Raw genomic sequence first — 19,042 nt, forward strand, 5'->3', positions numbered from 1 at the left:
TTACCTAATATGTGCATATCATATACCTCCATCATAGCAGTGCACTAATTTGTACCTGTTAATCTGTCCAGGGCCTACCTACAGTGAAAGGCCTGGGAAAAGTAATCACTGGCTGTTGTTTTAAGGAAATTACGTTTTCCAAGTGTACTTTAGCGCATTTTTTGGCCCTCATACGTGCATACCACATAACTAAAAATAAGTAGTTGTCACGATTCGGCTAGCTGGTTGTGGATCCTCTGTGTCAGCGAGGGATTGGCGTGGACCGTGTCGGTGGACCGGTTCTAAGATGCTACTGGTATTCACCAGAGCCCGCCGCAAAGCGGGATGGTCTTGCTGCGGCGGTAGCAACCAGGTCGTATCCACTGGCAACGTCTCAACCTCGCTGACTGCTGAGAAGGCGTGGGACAGAAGGACTAGGCAGAGACAAAGTCAGACGTAGCAGAAGGTCGGGGCAGACGGCAAGGTTCGTAGTCAATATGGATAGCAGGAGATCTGGAAACACAGGCTTTGGACAACACTAAACGCTTTCACTGGCACAAGGCAACAAGATCCGGCAAGGGAGTGCAGGGGAAGTGAGGTATTATAGCCAGGGAGCAGGTGGAAGCTAATTAGGCTAATTGGGCCAGGCACCAATCATTGGTGCACTGGCCCTATAAGTCTCAGAGAGCTGGCGCGCGCCCTAGAGAGCGGAGCCGCGCGCGCCAGCACATGACAGCTGAGGACCGGGACGGGTAAGAGACTTGGGATGCGATTCGCGAGCGGTCGCGTCCCGCTATGCGAATCGCATCCCCGCCGGCAATGTCAGTGCAGCGCTCCCGGTCAGCGGGTCTGTCCGGGGCGCTGCAGAGAGAGAGACGCCGTGAGCGCTCCGGGGGAGAGCAGGGACCCGGAGCGCTCGGCGTAACAGTACCCCCCCCCCCCCTTAGGTCTCCCCCTTTTTTTGTCCGGCAACTGCTTCACATGGGATGAGGACACCGGGAGTGATTGTAGGGTTTCCACAAAGGCAGGCAGTACAGCAGGAGTGGGAATGGGGAGGGAGGACAGAGAGTGAAGCTTGGCACGGGGCAGGGTGTCACCAGGACGGGGGCCATGAGGAGGCACGGCACAGTCCTGATAGGCCTTGGGGAGACCAGGTGTAGGAGGAGGCACTGAGGCTTGCCTGACGGGACTGGGAGGAGAGGAGAGGCATTTCTTGTGGCAAGCAGAGCCCCAATTCTTGATCTCCCTGGTGATCCAGTCAAGGGTGGGAGAATGATGCTGGAGCCATGGCAGACCGAGGTGGACTTCAGAGGTGCAGTTGGGAAGGACGAAAAATTCAATCTTTTCGTGATGGGGTCCAATGCACATTAAGAGAGGTTCTGTGCGGTAACGCACAGTACAGTCCAACTTCACTCCGTTGACGGAAGAAATGTAGAGCGGCTTGACGAGACGGGTCACCGGGATGCAGAATTTATTCACCAAAGAGTCCAGAATAAAATTTCCAGAAGCACCAGAGTCCAAGCAGGCCACGGCTGAGAAGGAGGAGTTGGCAGAAGGAGAAATCCGCACGGGCACAGTGAGACGTGGAGAAGCAGATTTCGAACCAAGAGACGCCACACCCACGTGAGCTGGGTGCGTGCGTTTCCCAGACGTGGAGGGCGAATAGGGCAATCCACAAAGAAGTGTTCGGCACTGGCACAGTACAGACAGAGATTTTCTTCCCTACGGGGAGTCCTCTCTTCCTGGGTCAGGCGAGACCGATCCACTTGCATAGCCTCCTCGGCGGGAGGCACAGGCGTAGATTGCAAAGGATACTGTGGGAGAGGTGCCCAGAGATCTAGGTCTTTTTCCTGGCGGAGCTCCTGGTGTCTCTCAGAAAAACGCATGTCAATGCGGGTGGCCAAATGAATAAGTTCTTCCAGGTTGGCAGGAATCTCTCGTGCGGCCAGCACATTCTTGATGTTACTGGATAGGCCATTTTTAAAGGTCGCGCAGAGAGCCTCGTTATTCCAAGATAATTCGGAAGCGAGAGTACGAAATCGGATGGCGTACTCGCCTACTGAAGAATTACCCTGGAACAGGTTCAGCAGGGCAGTCTCGGCAGAAGAAGCTCGGGCTGGTTCCTCGAAGACACTACGGACTTCAGCGAAGAAGGACTGGACTGTGGCTGTGGCAGGATCATTGCGGTCCCAGAGCGGTGTGGCCCAAGACAAGGCCTTTCCAGAAAGAAGGCTCACTACGAACGCCACCTTAGACCGTTCTGTAGGAAATAGGTCCGACAACATCTCCATATGCAGGGAACATTGAGACAAAAATCCACGGCAGAGTCTAGAGTCCCCATCAAATTTGTCCGGCAGGGACAAGCGGAGGCTAGGAGCGGCCAGTCGCTGCGGAGGAGGTGCAGGAGCTGGCGGAGGAGATGGTTGCTGCTGTAGCAGTGGCAGAAGTTGCTGTAACGTGGCGGTCAACTGCGACAGCTGCTGTCCTTGTTGGGCAATTTGCTGCGATTGCTGAGCGACCACCGTGGTAAGGTCAGCGAGACTTGGCAGCGGCACCTCAGCGGGATCCATGGCCGGATCTACTGTCACGATTCGGCTAGCTGGTTGTGGATCCTCTGTGTCAGCGAGGGATTGGCGTGGACCGTGCCGGTGGACCGGTTCTAAGATGCTACTGATATTCACCAGAGCCCGCCGCAAAGCGGGATGGTCTTGCTGCGGCGGTAGCAACCAGGTCGTATCCACTGGCAACGGCTCAACCTCGCTGACTGCTGAGAAGGCGTGGGACAGAAGGACTAGGCAGAGACAAGGTCAGACGTAGCAGAAGGTCAGGGCAGGCGGCAAGGTTCGTAGTCAATATGGATAGCAGGAGATCTGGAAACACAGGCTTTGGACAACACTAAACGCTTTCACTGGCACAAGGCAACAAGATCCGGCAAGGGAGTGCAGGGGAAGTGAGGTATTATAGCCAGGGAGCAGGTGGAAGCTAATTAGGCTAATTGGGCCAGGCACCAATCATTGGTGCACTGGCCCTTTAAGTCTCAGAGAGCTGGCGCGCGCGCGCGCGCCCCAGCACATGACAGCCGGGGACCGGGACGGGTAAGTGACTTGGGATGCGACTCGCGAGTGGGCGCGTCCCGCTATGCGAATCGCATCCCCGCCGGCAATGTCAGTGCAGCGCTCCCGGTCAGCGGGTCTGACCGGGGCGCTGCAGAGAGAGAGACGCCGTGAGCGCTCCGGGGAGGAGCAGGGACCCGGAGCGCTCGGCGTAACAGTAGTGTGCTTTTTTGTACCTGTTAATCTGAAACAAACCTACATACAGTGAAGGCCAGGGAATAGTAATCAGCGGTTGGTGTGTAACGAAAATAAGTTTTACAAGTGTACTATAGAGCCTTTTTTTCCTGTCATGTGCATACCACATACCTACAAATAAGTAGTGTGCTTTTTCGTACCTGTTAATCTGAAACAAACCTACATACAGTGAAAGGCCAGGGAATAGTAACCACCGGCTGGTGTGTTATGAAAATATGTTTTCCAAGTGTACTATAGAGCCTTTTTTTTCTGTCATATGTGCATACCACATAGCTACATCTAAGTAGAGGAAACATGAGTATATAGATAAAGCATGAAAAGCTATACAGCTGTAGTGCAACAAATGAAAATATGAAATTATGAAACAGTGAGGTACTTAGCTTGCAAATTTGGCGGCCAAATAGATTGGACCGTCCCACCACGGTAAGGTGACCTCATTTTGGGACGGACCCTACACTATGAATATGCCTCTGTGTGAACAGTTCAGCAGGCATTGCAGGATCTGAAACATCCAAGGCACCTTATATACATCTTATATTCACACAGAGGCATATTCATAGTGTAGGGTCCGTCCCAAAATGAGGTCACCTTACCGTGGTGGGACGGTCCAAGCTATTTGGCCGTCAAATAGCGGGATGGTCTTGCTGCGGCGGTAGCAACCAGGTCGTATCCACCGGCAACGGCTCAACCTCGCTGACTGCTGAGAAGGCGTGGGACAGAAGGACTAGGCAGAGGCAAGGTCAGACGTAGCAGAAGGTCGGGGCAGGCGACAAGGTTCGTAGTCAAGGAGGATAACAGGAGATCTGGAACACAGGCTTTGGACAACACTAAACGCTTTCACTGGCACAAGGCAACAAGATCCGGCAAGGAAGTGCAGGGGAAGTGAGGTAATATGGACAGGGAGCAGGTGGAAGCTAATTAGGCTGATTGGGCCAGGCACCAATCATTGGTGCACTGGCCATTTAAATCTTAGAGAGCTGGAGCACGCACGCCCCAAGGAGCGGAGCCGCGCGCGCCAGGACGTGACAGCCGGGGACCGGGACAGGTGAGTGACTTGGGATGCGATTCGCGAGCGGGCGCGTCCCGCTATGCGAATCGCATCCCGGCCGGCAATGTCAGTGCAGAGCTCCCGGTAAGCGTGTCTGACCGGGGCGCTGCAGAGAGAGGAACGCCGCGAGTGCTCCAGGGAGGAGCAGGGACCCGGAGCGCTCGGCGTAACAGTACCCCCTCCCCTTAGGTCACCCCCTCTTTTTGTCGGGATGTTTCTTCATCCGGTATGAGGCCTGTATGAGGGATTTTTGAGTCTCTTTCCAGATGGTGGAGAAGTCCCGGGAAACCTCATCAACAGCGGGCAAACCAGAAGGCGTGGGAGTGGGGAGAAGAGGGTGAAGCTGGGCACGGGGCAAAGTGTTACCAGGACGGGGGCTATGAGGAGGAGACACAGCATAGTCCTGATAGGCCTTGGGGAGACCAGGTAAAGGAGGAGACACTGAGGTTTAACTGATGGGACTGGGAGAAGACGTGAGGCATTTTTTATGGCAAGAAGCACCCCAGCTCTTGATCTCCCCGGTGGTCCAATCAAGGGTATAAGAGTGGCGTTGGAGCCATGGCAGACCAAGGAGGACTTCAGAGGTGCAGTTGGGCAAAACAAAAAGTTCAATTTTTTCGTGATGCCGTCCAATGCTCATGAGCAGGGGTTCTGTGCGGTAACGCACAGTGCAGTCCAATTTCACTCCGTTGACCGAGGAAATGTAGAGTGTCTTGACGAGACAGGTCACCGGGATGCAGAACTTATTCACCAAAGAGGCCAGAATAAAATTTCCAGAAGAACCAGAGTCCAAGAAGGCCACGGCTGAGAAGGAAGAGTTGGCAGAAGGAGAAATCCGCACGGGCACAGTGAGACGTGGAGAAGCAGACTTCGTACCAAGAGACGCCACACCCACGTGAGCTGGGTGCGTGCGTGCGCTTCCCAGACGTGGAGGGCGAATAGGGCAATCCACAAAGAAGTGTTCGGTACTAGCGCAGTACAGACATAAATTTTTATCTCTGCGGCGAGTCCTCTCTTCATGGGTCAGGTGAGACCGATCCACTTGCATAGCCTCCTCGGCGGGAGGCACAGGGGTAGATTGCAAAGGATACTGTGAGAGAGGTGCCCAGAGATCAAGGTCTTTTTCCTGGAGGAGCTCCTGGTGTCTCTCAGAAAAACGCATGTCAATGCGGGTGGCCAAATGGACAAGTTCTTGCAGGTTGGCAGGAATCTCTTGTGCGGCCAGCACATCCTTGATGTTACTGGATAGGCCTTTTTTAAAGGTCGCGCAGAGAGCCTCGTTATTCCAAGATAATTCGGAAGTGAGAGTACGAAATTGGATGGCGTACTCGCCTACTGAAGAATTACCCTGGACCAGGTTCAGCAGGGCAGTCTCGGCAGAAGAAGCTTGGGCTGGTTCCTCGAAGACACTACGGACTTCAGCGAAGAAGGACTGGACAGTGGCTGTGGCAGGATCATTGCGGTCCCAGAGCGGTGTGGCCCAAGACAAGGCCTTTCCAGACAGAAGACTCACTACGAACGCCACCTTAGACCGTTCTGCAGGAAATTGGTCCGATAACATCTCCACATGTAGGGAACATTGAGACAAGAAGCCACGGCAGAGTCTAGAGTCCCCATCAAATTTCTCCGGCAGAGACAAGCGGAGGCTAGGAGCGGCCACTCGCTGTTGAGGAGCTGCAGGAGCTGGCGGAGGAGAAGGTTGCTGCTGTAGCAGTGGCAGAAGTTGCTGTAACGTGGCGGTCAACAGCGACAGCTGCTGTCCTTGTTGGGCAATTTGCTGCGATTGCTGGGCGACCACCGTGGGTAGGTCAGCGAGACTTGGCAGCGGCACCTCAGCGGGATCCATGGCCGGATCTACTGTTAGGATTCGGCTAGCTGGATGTGGATCCTCTGTGTCAGCGAGGGATTGGCGTGGACCGTGTCGGTGGACCGGTTCTAGGGTTGCTACTGGTTTTCACCAGAGCAACAAGCAAAGCGGGATGGTCTTGCTGCGGCGGTAGCAACCAGGTCGTATCCACCGGCAATGGCTCAACCTCGCTGACTGCTGAGAAGGCGTGGGACAGAAGGACTAGGCAGAGGCAAGGTCAGACGTAGCAGAAGGTCGGGGCAGGCGGCAAGGTTCGTAGTCAAGGAGGATAACAGGAGATCTGGAACACAGGCTTTGGACAGCACTAATTGCTTTCACTGGCACAAGGCAACAAGATCCGGCAAGGAAGTGCAGGGGAAGTGAGGCAATATGGAGAGGGAGCAGGTGGAAGCTAATTAGGCTGATTCGGCCAGGCACCAATCATTGGTGCACTGGCCCTTTAAATTTTAGAAAGCTAGCGCGCGCGCGCTCCCTAAGGAGCGGAGCCGCGCGCGCCAGGACGTGACAGCCGGGGACCGGAACAGGTGAGTGACTTGGGATGCGATTCGCGAGCGGGCGCGTCCCGCTATGCGAATCGCATCCCCGCCGGCAATGTCAGTGCAGCGCTCCCGGTCAGCGGGTCTGACCGGGGCGCTGCAGAGAGAGGAACGCCGCGAGCGCACCGGGGAGGAGCAGGGACCCGGAGCGCTCGGCGTAACAATGAGCCAGCAAGGTGGTAGAATGGTTGGCAGTCAGCATAGTGGCAGAAGTGGAAATTCAGGAGCCAAACGTGCCCGGGGTAGGCCACCTGCTTCGCAGTAGCCTACCTTCCCGTCAGGTAGTGGAACGGGTTCCTGGAGACGGAGGCAGTAGCAGTCAATTATTGCGCACTGTTGGTGGTAAAATCAGATACTCGGCAGTCTGGCAGTTTTTCATCAAGCATCCGGAGGAAGTTAACACAGTCACATGCAAGATATGTCGGCAGAAGGTGAAGAGTGGACAGGGTAGCAATGTTGGCACCATGGCCCTGCGTCAACATATGATGCGCCACCATAAAGCGGCCAGGGACAACCATGGTTCAGATATGGTGGTCCAGCCTGCTGCATCACCCAGTGGCACGCCATTCCCTCTTTCAGACGGCCAAGGGTCCATCACCTCAGGCGAAGGGAGCTGTGTGTCATACCCTCCTTCTGTCGCTCCAGATGCTTCTGCTCCTCCTACTTGTAGTCAGCCATTCTGCCAACAATCCATAGGCCAAGCAAACAGTATGTCCCCACTCATCCAATGGTGCAGAAGCTGAATGTCCTCTTTTCCAAGTTGCTGGTGCTGCAGTCCCTCCCATTTCAAGTGGTGGACTCTGCACCTTTACGAGAATTGATGGCTTGTGCCGAGTCAAGGTGGAGAGTCCCAAGCCGTCATTTCTTTGCGAAGAAGGCAGTGCCAGCCCTGCATAATTTTTTACAAGAGAAGGTGTGCCAGTCCTTGAGCCTGTCGGTGTGTTCAAAAGTGCACGGCAGCGCCAACGTGTGGAGCTGTAACTACGGGCAGGGACAATACATGTCTTTTATGACCCACTGGGTAAAGGTGGTTCCTGCACAGCCACAACAGCATCTGGACAGGTCAAACCGCTTCCTCCTCCACGCTCTTGCTCTCAGGCAGTCAGTCCTGAGACAGTGTGCGCCTCCGCCTCCTCATCCTCCACCGTGACCTAGGCCTCCACTGTACGTACAAATCACACTGGCCCTTCAACGTACCATGTGTGTAAGGCAGGGTGGTGTCACGCTGTTCTTCACATGGTTTGCCTTGGAGTCACACAGGGGAGGAACTGCTAAAATTAATTTGTCAAGAAATCGGAGTATGGCTTACTCCACGAAAAATGGAAATGGGAACCATGGTGACCGACAACGGGAAGAACATCGTGTCCGCGCTGCGACAAGGAAGTGTGAAACATGCGCCCTGCAAGGCACACATGTTGAATCTGGTTGTCAAGCACTTCCTGAAGTCTTCCCCCCATTTGCAAGACATCGTAACAATGGGAAGGAAACTGTGCATGCACTTCAGCCACTTGTACGCCACAAAGCACACCCTCCTTGAGCTGCAGCGTCAGAAGGGTATCCCACAACATAGTCTTATTTGTGATGTTGCCATACGTTGGAATTCCACCCTCCATATGTTAGACAGACTATACGAACAAAGAAAAGCGATCACCGATTTCTTGATGATCCAAGCAGATAGGGGTACTCCCCTGTGTAACTTCAATGTGAACAAGTGGCAGCTCATACGTGACACCTGCCGTTTGCTGAGGCCCTTTGAGGAAGCCACATTATTTGTAAGTCGCCTGGATTACGGGATGAACAACGTAATTCCACTCCTACATTGCCTACAACAAATGATTGAAACAATGGCTGGTCATGGCAATTGAGATGTTGCGTCTACATCTTATGGCTACATGAGCCCTGTGGGGACTGAACTGGAGGAGGAGGGGCAGAGTGGAGCACAGTTTAGGTTGGATGAGATGGCTGGTGTTTCTAGTTATCGGACAGGAGAGGAGGAGCAGCCAGAGGAGCTAGAGGGTTATGAGGAAGGTGAGACAGAGGACCCAGACACACTGTGGCAGTATGCAGTGGAGATGGAGGCAGGTAGTCCCTCCAAGTCACTGGCGCAAATGGCACGATGCATGCTCAGTTGCTTGCGTAGTGACCCCCGAATTGTCAAAATTCGTCAGTGGGATGACTTCTGGATCTCCACCTTATTGGACCCTCGCTACCATCCCAGAACGGGGGCCTTTTTTACACCCACTGAGAGGGAGGACAAACTGATCTACTACAGAGAGATCCTACGTAGTCAGTTGGCCGATGTCTATTGGCGACATGGTCCATCCACTCGCAGGTCTGACTTGGGGGGCCCTCTGCGCTCACCTTCCACTGCCATGGCTGCTGGGGAGGGGAGGGGTGGCAGGAGCAGTACCAGCTCAATCAGCAGCAGCCTGAGTCTACAGTCGCTGATGAGTAGCTTTCTTCACCCACATAGTGAAGCAACTCATCAGCAGCAGGTAGACATGGAGCAGGACCTGAACCAGCAGGTGGTGGCATACCTTGACATGGCCATGCCAACAAACATTGAAGATCCACTGGACTTCTGGGCAGCCAAACTTGATTTATGGCCGCAACTAGCAGAGTTTGCCCTGGAAAAGCTGTCCTGCCCGGCCAGTAGTGTGCCATCAGAGCGGGTGTTTAGTGCGGCTGGGGCCATAGTCACCCCAAGGCGAACTCGTCTGTCCACTAAAAATGTGGAGAGACTGACCTTTGTCAAGATGAATCAGGGATGGATCAGTCAGGATTTCCAGCCACCAATGCCAGATGCCTCAGAGTAGATTGACCATGCTGCTACACCAACACTTCCCAATTATGGTTATGAAACCCTCTTGGGTTATCAATTAGGGTTATGAAACCCTCTTGGGTACTGCACATTCCTGCTCCTGACTCATCCTGTGTCTCTTTCAGGAACTACTTGCCTCACAGATGCCTCGGGCCTTGTCCCTTAAATTTTTGGATGTTTAGCAGTAGCTAAATACATGGTTAATGCAAATTTCAACATTGATCTTTATTGAAGGGGTTATGAAACCCTCTTGGGTACTGCGATTGCCTTCTCCTGACTCATCCTGTGTCTCTTTCACTAATGCTTCTGGCCTTGGGCCTTTAATTTTTGGATGTTTAGCAGTAGCTAAATACATGCTTAATGCAAATTTCAACATTGATCTTTAAATGTAAGGGGTTATGAAACCCTCTTGGGTACTGCGAATGGCTGCTCCTGACTCATCCTGTGTCTTTCAAGAACTACTTGCCTCACTGGTGCTTCTGGCCTTGGGCCTTAAATTTTTGGAAGTTTAGCAGTAGCTAATACATGCTTAATGCTATTTTCAACAATGATCTTTAAATTCTTGGCACTCTGCCAGGGCCATCGCCTACCCCATCGGGGCCGATCCAAGGACCTCACTAAACCATCCATTCGGTAGTAGAGACAGGCGGTGTGTACAAAGGGCAGGGACTTAATGAACCCGAGCTTATGACCCGCACTTAGTTGGAATTCTTCTTTCATGGCAAATAATTGCAATCCCTGATCCCTATCACGAACGGGGTTCAGCGGGTTACCCGCACCTGTCCGTGAAGGATAGACACACGCTGGTCCTTTCAGTGTAGCGCGCGTGCAGCCCCGGACATCTGAGGGCATCACAAACCTGTTATTACGTGATCTCACGATTGTGCAATGTAAGGGGTTGTGAAAGCCTATTGGGTACTGCTGGTGCCTACTCCTGACAGCTCCTGTGTCTTTCAGGAACTAATATAAAAAAAAATTAAAAAAAATAAAATAAAAAAAAAACAGACATTTCAATGGTCTCCTCATGCTGCAGCCAACTCCAGGCTGCGTCATTCAGGTAATATATATGTAGCACCCGCTGTCCTAAATCCTCTTCAGAAATTTCAGAAATTGTTGTGTTTTTTTCCTAGGGATTGTGTAGCCCTGGTGTGTAGTCGTGCATCAGCCAACTCCAGGCGGTGTCATTCAGGCAAAATATTGGTAGCACCTGCTGTCCTAAATCTTCTTCAAAAATTTCTAAAATTGTTGTTTTTTGGGGGGATGGTGAAGCACTGGCGTGTACTCATGCATCAGCCAACTCAAGGCTGTGTCATTCAGGCAATATATAGGTAGCACCCACTGTCCTAAATCTTAAAAAATTTCAAAAATGGTTGTTTTTTTCTTAGGGATTGTGAAGCCCTGGTGTGTACTCATGCTGCTTCCTGCTACACTCTGTCAGCCCGTTGGTATTGTGACAGTGTGCAACTCCGCCTCCACATGCTCCACTGTGTCCTAAGCCTTCACTGCCCAGACAAGTCTCAGTGGCCCTTCAGCATACCATGTGTGCAGGGCACTGCGGTGTCACGCTGTTCTTCACATGGTTTGCCTTGGTGAAAAGTCTTGGAAACAATGGCCGGTCAGGGGAATGGACACATTGCGCCTACATCTCACAGCCACATGAGCCCTGTGGGGGCTTGTTGGATTTGGTCCTTTGTACCCACACGCTGGGGTCCGGGACACTTAACCTCTTCAGGACCCATGACGTATGCATACGTCATGTCTTTTCCTGGTCTCCGCCGCTCACCCGGCGGAGATCGGAAGCGGATCCCTGCTGAAATCCTTCAGCAGGGATCCAGGGCAAACGCCGAGGGGGGCCATGTATGCAAGGGGGGCCCTTGCGATCTGCGGCGATACCGGGCTGATCGGGTCTCTGGGACCCGACCGCCCGGTAATTTCGCATGATCCCGGCTGTCACAGAGAGCCAGGACCATGCTGAAGACTAGGAGCGAGGTGGCAAACCTGCCACCTCTTCCTATTCCCTGCGATCTGTCGGTTAGTTAACCGACCAATCGCAGGAGGGGGGCGGTTACTTCCTCCCGTCCTGCCTGGCCCATGAAAGTCCGGAGAGGACGGGAGGAAGACCGGAGGACGCGGCGGGGGACGGGGGAGTGCTGGGGACCGGCCCCGGTACTTACCTCGTCCCTGAAGACCCGGATCCCGGCGAGGAAGATGGCTGCGGCGACAGGTGAGTAGATCTTCAGCCGCGGTCGGGCCCTTTACAGCAATGCACGTCGCCGTAAAGCGACATGCATTGCTGTATTGGGACCCTATATACTACAACTCCCAGCATGCCCAGACAGCCCTTGGCGTCTGGGCATGCTGGGAGTTGCAGTTTTGCAACATATGGAGGTCCACAGTTTGGAGACCACTGTGCCCTTCCAGATGTTGCAAAACTACACATTCTCAGCATGCCCTTACTGTCCAGGCATGCTGGGAGTTGTAGTTCTGTAACATCTGGCCCTTCAGATGTTGCAGAACCACAACTCCCAGCATGTCTGGACAGTTTTGGCATACTGGGAGTTGTAGTTTTGCAACATCTGGAAGGACACAGATTGGGAACCACTGTATTAGTGGTCTGCAAACTGTAGTCCTCCAGATGTTGCAAACTACAACTCCAAGCATGCTGGGAGTTGTAGTTCGGCAACATCTGTCTCTAAAGATGTTGCCGAACTACTACTCCCAGCATGCCTGAGAATGTTTGGGAGTTGTGGTTTTGCAACAAAAGGAGGCACACTGGTTGGGAAACATTGTCTGTTTCCTAACTCAGTGTTTCCCAACCCGTGTGCCTCCAGCTGTTGCAAAACTATAACTACCAGCATGCACTGATAGACTGTGCATGCTGGGAGTTGTAGTTTTGCAGCAGCTGGAGGTCCCCCCTTGTGAATGTACAGGGTACATTCACATGGGCAGGGGGCTTACAGTGAGTATCAGGCTGCAGTTTGCGATGCAGCTAATTTTGCGCGGCAGCTCAAACTCGCAGCGGGAAAATCGCTGTAACCCCCCCCCCCGCCCGTGTGACTGTACCCTAAAAACACTAGACTAACACAAAATAAAATAAAAAAGTAAAAAACAGTACATATACACATACCCCTACACAGCCCCCCTCCCCTCCCCAATAAAAATGAAAGCGTCTGGTACGCCACTGTTTTCAAAATGGAGCCTCCAGCTGTTGCAAAACAACAACTCCCAGTATTGCCGGACAGCCGTTGACTGTCCAAGCATGCTGGGAGTTTTGCAACAGCTGGAGGCACCCTGTTTGGGAATCACTGGCGTAGAATACCCCTATGTCCACCCCAATGCAAATCCCTAATTCAGGCCTCAAATGCGCATGGCGCTCTCACTTTGGAGCCCTGTCGTATTTCAAGGCAACAGTTTAGGGTCACATATGGGGTATCGCCGTACTCGGGAGAAATTGCCTTACAAATTTTGGGGGGCTTTTTCTCCTTTCACCCCTTATGAAAAGGTGTCATTTTGACAAGAGGTAAAAGGAAAAAAAGCCCCCCAAAATTTGTAATGCAACTTCTCCCGACTACGGAGATACCCCATATGTGGGCGCAAAGTGCTCTGGGCGCGCACAACAAGGCTCAGAAGGGAGTGTGCACCATGTACATTTGAGGTGATTTGCACAGGGGTGGCTGATTGTTACAGCGGTTTTGACAAACGCAAAAAAAAAAAAAAAAACCACATGTGACCCCATTTCGGAAACTACACCCCTCATGGAATGTAATGAGGGGTGCAGTGAGAATTTACACCCCACTGGTGTCTGACAGATCTTTGGAACAGTGGGCTGCGCAAATTAAAAATTTTGTACAGCCCACTGTTCCAAAGATCTGACAGACACCAGTGGGGGGGTAAATGCTCACTGTACCCCTTGTTATGTTCCTCAAGGGGTCTAGTTTCCAAAATGGTATGCCATGTGGGTGTTATTTTGCTGTCCTGGCACCATAGGGGCTTCCTAAATGCGACATGCCCCCCGAGCAAAATTTGCTCTCAAAAAGCCAAATATGACTCCTTCTTTTCTGAGCATTGAAGTTCGCCCGTAGTGCGCTTCAGGTCAACTTATGGGGTACCTCCATACTCAGAAGAGATGGGGTTACAAATTTTGGGGGGTATTTTCTGCTATTAACCCTTGCAAAAATGTGAAATTTGGGGGGGAAACACACATTTTAGTGAAAATTTTTTATTTTTTTTTACGTATGCAAAAGTCGTGAAACCCCTGTTGGGTATTAAGGCTCACTTTATTCCTTGTTACGTTCCTCAAGGGGTCTAGTTTCCAAAATGGTATGGCATGTGGGTATTTTTTGTTGTCCTGGCACCATAGGGGCTTCCTAAATGCGACATGCCCACGAGCAAAATTTGCTCTCAAAAAGCCAAATATGACTCCTTCTCTTCTGAGCATTGTAGTTCGCCCATAGTGCGCTTCAGGTCAACTTATGGGGTACCTCCATACTCAGAAGAGATGGGGTTACAAATTTTGGGGGCTATTTTCTGCTATTAACCCTTGCAAAAATGTGAAATTTGGGGGGGAGCACACATTTTATTGAATTTTTTTTTTTTACATATGCAAAAGTCGTGAAACACCTGTGGGGTATTAAGGCTCACTTTATTCCTTGTTACGTTTCTCAAGGGGTCTAGTTTCCAAAATGGTATGCCATGTGTTTTTTTTTGCTGTTCTGGCACCATAGGGGCTTCCTAACATGCCCCCCAAAAACCATTTCAGAAAAACGTACACTCCAAAATCCCCTTGTCGCTCCTTCCCTTCTGAGCCCTCTACTGCGCCCGCCGAACACTTTACATAGACATATGAGGTATGTGCTTAGTCGAGAGAAATTGGGCTACAAATAGAAGTATACATTTTCTCCTTTTACCCCTTGTAAAAATTCAAAAATTGGGTCTACAAGAACATGCGAGTGTAAAAAATGGAAATTGTGAATTTTCTCCTTCACTTTGCTGCTATTCCTGTGAAACACCTAAAGGGTTAAGATGCTGTCTGAATGTCATTTTGAATATTTTGGGGGTGCAGTTTTTATAATGGGGTCATTTGTGGGGTATTTCTAAGATGAAGACCCTTCAAATCCACTTCAAACCTGAACTGGTCCCTGAAAAATTGTGATTTTGGAAATTTTGTGAAAAATTGGAAAATTGCTGCTGAACTTTGAAGCCCTCTGATGTCTTCCAAAAGTAAAAACTCGTCAATTTTATGATGCAAATATAAAGTAGACATATTGTATATGTGAATAAAATAAAATAATATTTGGAATATCCATTTTCATTACAAGCAGAGAGCTTCAAAGTTAGAAAAATGCAAAATTTTCAAATTTTTCATCAAATTTTGGGATTTTTCACCAAGGAAGGATGCAAGTTACCAAAAAATGTTATCACTAAATTAAAGTAGAATATGTCACGAAAAAACAATCTTGGAATCAGAATGATAACTAAACGCATTCCAGAGTTATTAATGTTTAAAGTGACAGTGGTCAGATGTGCAAAAAAATGGCCGGGTCCTAAGGTGTAAAACGGCTGGGTCCTTAAGGGGTTAAACTTTGATTTAAATTTCAAATAAAAAAAAATCTGACATTTCAATGGTCTCCTCATGCATCAGCCAACTCCATGCTGTGTCATTCAGGCAATATATGGTTTACTGATGGCACTGCTGAGCCTGGGTCTGGGAATTTAAAATTTTCTCATAGGTAGCACCCGCTATCCAAAATCTTCATTTTAAATTTAAGAAGTTGTTGTGTTTTTTCTTGGGGATTGTGAAGCCCTGGTGTGTACTCATGCATCAGCCAACTCCAGGCTGTGTCATTCAGGCAATATATGGTTTACTGATGCCGCTGCTGTGCCTGGGAATAAACATTTTGTTATGGTAGGTAGCACCAGCTATCCAAAATCTTTGGTTTAAATTTCTAAATTCATCTTTTAATCTTAGGGATTGTGAAGGCCTAGTGCCTACTCATGCTGCTGGCAACTCCGGGCTGTGCCATTCATCCACTATATGGTCTCCTCATGCTGCCAACACCTCCACGCTGTGTCATTCAGACACTATATGGTGTCCTCATGCTGCAAACACCTCCACACTGTGCAATTCAGCCACCATATGGTTTTTTCATGCTGCCAACACCTCCACACTGTGTCATTCAGCCACTATATGGTCTCCTCATGCTGCCAATACATCCACGCTTTGTCATTCAGCCACTATATGGTGTCCTCATGCTTCAGCCTCATCCAAGCTGCGTCATTCAGCCACTATATGGTTTCCTCATGCTGCCAACACCTACACGCTGTGTCATTCAGCCACTATATGGTCTCCTCACACTGATGCCACCACCAGGCTCTATCATTGTGCCGCTCTGCTGCAGTGATTCTAAAAGCGATGCTGGTAATCTGCAGGTTATTCTGAATAACAGTATTATTTCACTACCCCAGCACACTGCCTATGCGTTTTAGAACGCAGCAAAGTGTTCTATACCCCTATTGAGGCTGTCTGTAGGCTAGAAATAGGCTTTTTTAATATAGATTCACCGCGAAAAATTTGGATCGAAACAAACTTTTTCGGAAAATTCGGCGAATCGGCCAAATCAAATTCTTCAAAAGTTCGCTCATCTCTAGTCTCTATCTCAAGGTTCTAGTCTTGATTACGGGCAAAGAGCAGCTGAAATGTCTTAAAATAAGGAAAGCAAAGTTCTTCTGCAATATATAGCAATAGCATATAGCATTTTAGCAAAGGTATATGAATATAGATAGAGATCAATATATCAATATATTATAAACCCAACATTACCACCTCTCTCTCTTCCTTTGCCTGGAAGTGAATGCAAAGTATAGCTGGCTGCAACAGCTGCAATTTGTCAGCTGCTAGTTAATTCAAGCGCAACTGTCATGATTTTGGGGTTCGCAAAGCCCCGCCACCGCCACGCCTATGCTCTCTTTCAACGCTGGGACTGCTGTGTGGTAAGACACAGCAGTCCACAGCACCTGCACCCCTCCCATCCAGCTGATATTCTACAAAAAACAATGCCGTTGTTGTCCTCTTCAGCTCCCGGCGACCAGCTTTACAGATACTAGAGGCAGAGAGCTTGTTCGTTCACCGCCTCTAGTACAGCACATGCGCACTGAGCGCATAGATGGCGGGAGGGAGCAAGTGCTCGCTCTGTCAATTCAGGGTAGCGGCGCACACGCCCGAGAGGGGCGCATGTGCACGTTGTTGTGGACCACTCTGTCTTACTACGCAGGGGTCCCAGCGCTGAAAGAGAGGATAGGCGTGGCAGAGGTGGGGATTTGCTAACCCCAAGCCACGCCTATCCGACTGTGCCTGACCGCTGAATAGATGGATTTTATAAGTTATAAAAGAAGGAAGAGCAGCGGTAAAGGTATGGCTGCAGTCACTTTATGGTGATCAGGAACAACATTATAGTATTCTGGGGGGTTAAAAAATTATGACAGTTGCGCTTTAATTACTCCACCCTCTCTCCACCTGTATTCCTCCCAGACAGAGAAAGAGAAGAAAAAAAACACAGAAATGCACTCAATGCTCACAATACTTCTTACAGTATTCTCTTAAAGGGGTACTCCAGTGAAAATCTTTTTTCTTTTAAATCAACTGGTGCCAGAAAGTTAAACATATTTGTAAATTATATAGAAGAGTTGGAGAGGCTCTTGTCTGACTACCCACCAAATAAACCCGGGCTACCTAATTAGACACCTATACCCAAGGTATCAGATTGTAGTTGTCTGTAGAAATATATATATATTAGGGCTCAGGGTTTGAGACAACTGGACAGGTTGTGTTTCAAGTAATATTTCAATTTATTGATTATATATAGTGTGACAATAGAATATAAGATAAAATGTAAATAGCAGCAACTGCGTCTCACAGGGCCCTTGTGTAGGCGCAGCACCGACTATTAAGAACTATAACATATGTATAGTACAGTATATAAAATATAAAAATATACTTGTAAAAAAATTGTAAAAATTATAAAATATAGAGACCACCATAAACATATATAGAGAGAGGGATCTGGGTGGGAAAGTCTTAGTCCATCTGCAATGATCAATAATCTCCTCTCATGAAAAAGTTCTGCTAATATAGACCGATTTCGGTATTGTGGTAACCAATGGCAACCATAAGGTTAGTAACCCGTAGCAACCGTTCAGATGAGTCCAGCTATTTTAGCACTTCAACGTTTAAGTAGAAGATATACTTGCTATTTGTAGACAATATTCAACATAAACAGCTAGTGTACAGTCACTGTTAATATGCATGCATATTTGTATGATACTTTGTATCTCACCGCTCCCGGACACTGATGCGCTGAACATCACGGGTGCGCTGAACTTCACGGGGATGCTGCGATCTCCTCCTGTTGCGCTGTGTAATCCCACAGTGTGTTAGCACTGAGTAGCTGTCTTGGCATGCGACAGCATCACCGGAGACTCGGCCGTCTCCCACAGTGGTGATGTTGGTAGATAGTGGGTTGCGGTGGTGTTGTCGCAGCGGTTCTGCGGATGCGCACGTACATGTGCCGGTGGCGTCCTCGTGGCAGCGAGGCGCGGATATCTCCTTCACCGGGTGTCGGGTGATTGACAGTTTATTATCCGGTATCGGACTGCTATTAACTAAGCAGGGCATGTACACTGATGGTCTCAATAGGTATTGAGGGGACGCTGGACGCGTTTCAGGACTGTCTCAGTCCTTTCTTCAGCAGCTAAGAATAAGTCTTTACGGGTTACTAACCTTATGATTGCCATTGGTTACCACAATACCGAAATCGGTCTATATTAGCAGGACTTTTTCATGAGAGGAGATTATTGATCATTGCGGATGGACTAAGACTTTCCCACCCAGACCCCTCTCTCTATATATGTTTATGGTGGTCTCTATATTTTATAATTTTTACAATTTTTTTACAAGTATATTTTTATATTTTATATACTGTACTATACATATGTTATAGTTCTTAATAGTCGGTGCTGCGCCTACACAAGGGCCCTGTGAGACGCAGTTGCTGCTATTTACATTTTATCTTATATTCTATTGTCACACTATATATAATCAATAAATTGAAATATTACTTGAAACACAACCTGTCCAGTTGTCTCAAACCCTGAGCCCTAATATATATATTTCTACAGACATATTTGTAAATTACTTCTATTAAAAAATCTTAATCCTTCCAGTACTTATTAGATGCTGAATGCTACAGAGGAAATTCCTTTCTTTTTGGCACACTGATGACATTAACTTTCTGGCACCAGTTGATTTAAAAGAAAAAAGGTTTTCACCGGAGTACCCCTTTAATTTTAAGTCCCTCTTACTAGGTTAGGCATCTATTGTTGACAACGGTGCAGATAAGCAACAATGCTTTATAAGGGAAGGTCGCATAAGTGCAAAATACTGATGAACAACCACTCACATGCTACCATTCATGATGGGGGTAGCTG

Source organism: Hyla sarda, chromosome 11 (assembly GCF_029499605.1).
Source record: "Hyla sarda isolate aHylSar1 chromosome 11, aHylSar1.hap1, whole genome shotgun sequence".
Classification (NCBI taxonomy): Eukaryota; Metazoa; Chordata; class Amphibia; order Anura; family Hylidae; genus Hyla; species Hyla sarda.